At 48.1% G+C, this 2,727-nt stretch overlaps 1 non-coding gene across 1 annotated transcript; it reads left to right on the forward strand.

The window, feature by feature from the left end:
* The first annotated feature begins 1,474 nt into the window (after positions 1–1,474).
* On the forward strand, positions 1,475–1,548 carry TRNAT-CGU (transfer RNA threonine (anticodon CGU)). Its single transcript has one exon. It is a non-coding gene; the product is annotated as a tRNA-Thr (tRNA).
* The last annotated feature ends 1,179 nt before the right edge of the window (positions 1,549–2,727 follow it).

Consider the following 2,727-nt stretch of genomic DNA (forward strand, 5'->3'; position numbering starts at 1 on the left):
GTCTCTCTTTTCTATTGTCGCGAGAGTCTTTTCACTCTCTCTCTCTGAAGGGGAGAGTGAAAAGCACATTTCACTCTCTCCTTGGTGACAGAGTGAACAATGCATTTCACTCTCCTCGACATTTTGCGAGAGTAAAACGACGCTTTGAAGAGTGAACCGGCAGCTTCACTCCTGCGATACCCTTCCTAGTTTTTAGAGTGAATAAAAACTACTGGCGTAGCTCCTGGGAACCAAACGTCTCAGAAAATATCGATTCTTGCGGTGTGATCTCGACGCAGGAGGTCACGTGTTGGGCCACCACTGTGGCTTCACGGAGCTTTGGCTTGCCAAGGCTGGCTGCGTGACGTAATACTCCCTCCTATATTTTTTCCTTCCTCCATGGTCCTCACTTACGCTTCATTTGTACTGTCGTTCTTTGTATGGCATGGGATGTGAGCTGGCGCAGTAGATGACTTGGCGCTACAAGCCTCGACCGGAAAACGTTGATTTTTTTTTTTTCACCGAGAAATTGGCCCCACCAAATGTAGATGGTGTTGCCATGCCTCCACAAGCCGCCATCGCAGGAGGTATGGGCTTCTATGGGAGCTTCGTTAGCATATGTACTTATACCTTGGTTTCAACAATACGCGGAGGGGACAAGGCGCGATGCAGCACGCGGTACAACTACCGCTGTGCGTCCTGGCAGATACGAGGTGTGTGACAACGCTGGCGCGGGTAGAAACGCCGGCAGCGGCAACAGGTGTCGCACCTCGGTGGCGCACGAGATGAGGCCGACGCAAAACAGTCGGCGTGTGTGAAATAAAAGGATGCGACACATTTAGCTGGACGTTCAGGGTCCATTACACTCAGACCAGTGGATGCGCCACGCTGTCGCATACGCACTGCCGCTCAGAAACGCTAATGTGTGTTAGCACAACGCTCATGCGAGCAGCGAAAGCCAAAACGCTGCCCTGGCTCCGGCAGGGTCGATTGAGCGGGGCGTGACCGCGCGTCCACTTGGCTACGTCGTGTTCGCAGGTAAATCCACTGTGAGTTTCGAGAGGCCTTCTAACCCTCCGCGCACGGACTGCGCACGCGGCGTCGGTACCCCGTGAGTACGGCGGTGGCGGCGCGATCGCTCCTCGAACGTCCCTACAGCCGTTTGACATTCACGCCACAAGGCATATTTGAGCACACTTTTTACATTCGAATACCGATTTATTCAGATAATTTTCTCCGGAAGCGCATCGATGATAGCTCAAGCGCAAGAGCGGCACACTTGCTTACACCGGCACGTTCAGTCACTGTGCACTGTTCGCTTGAAATATAATGCAAACGCATCGGATTACGTCCGACCGGACCCCTTCAGCAGCGGTGAGCGAAAATCCGTTCAAAGTGACCTGATGAGCCGAGGGTAGCAAACAGGAGCATCTGGAGGAGCACGAAGTGCTGTTAGACAAACATATATACCTCAGAAAGTAAATAGGAAAACGGCACCACGGTAGCTCAATTGGTGAGAGCATCGCACCCGTAATGCGAAGACGTGGGTTCGTATCCCACCTGCGCGCAGTTGTTTTTATTCCACTCTCATTTCCGTTTATTTATATTCACACGTGGACTTACTTATTTTCTACGGGTGAGCGCTTTTCACCGTCTAACGAATGTCATCGCTCAGCGCGTGACGCGCCCGCATGCATCGGTAGTTTCTCGGATGTTATCGGTGGTTCTCTTGTCACCGAAGCTTGTCTAATCTGATTGCATGTGCGACGTGAATTTTGTAGAACTTTCTGGAAGACACACGGGCACCACCGATTACTCTGGAACCTTCGATGACTCGTGTATCAAAGCCGACGCGCTTGACCGGTAGATCAGATTTCGACGGTCACCGACCGTGTTTGCCGCTATTTCTGTGCTTTGAGCGTAACTTGCTTTTGTGGGCACAAGTTCGCCCAATAAAATGTCAGTTTCGTCATTCAGTTTTACAGCTGTATTATTCACCGTCATCATTACGTGACAATATCATTATTAATACAATCAACAACTACAAATAATTTCCCCTACGCTATCCTTCGTGCCACTGTTGGATTCTTACGATTTGTCTATATTACAGGATGTTTGAGCGAATACTTTCAAACATTTTAAAAAATTGTCTGTGGTGGATAGCACAATTCTAGTCAATGAGCTGTCTACTGGGAGAGGCAGACAGGCACAAAAAAATTGAAATACGCAATAGATTAATTAACACAAGTTAACTTACTAACCTAACCTAACCTAACCTAACCTAACCTGTTGTGTTGTTTGTTGAAGGATGGTGGTCAGATTGTTCTAGAGAAACTGGCCACCCTGTATACGCAATGCCTCATAACCTCGAGCGTACCGGAATCTTGGAAGAACGCTAACATAATCCTAATCCATCAGAAAGCGGACGCCAAAGACTTGAAAAATTATAGACCGATCAGCTTACTGTCCGTTGCCTACAAAGTGTTTACTAAGGTAATCGCAAATAGAATCAGGAACACCTTAGACTTCTGTCAACCAAAGGACCAGGCAGGATTCCGTAAAGGCTACTCAACAATAGACCATATTCACACTATCAATCAAGTGATAGAGAAATGTGCAGAATATAACCAACCCTTATATATAGCTTTCATTGATTACGAGAAAGCGTTTGATTCAGTCGAAACCTCAGCAGTCATGGAGGCATTACGGAATCAGGGTGTAGAGGAGCCATATGTAAAAATACTGGAA

This window comes from Dermacentor andersoni, chromosome 1 (assembly GCF_023375885.2).
Source record: "Dermacentor andersoni chromosome 1, qqDerAnde1_hic_scaffold, whole genome shotgun sequence".
In the NCBI taxonomy this organism is placed as follows: domain Eukaryota; kingdom Metazoa; phylum Arthropoda; class Arachnida; order Ixodida; family Ixodidae; genus Dermacentor; species Dermacentor andersoni.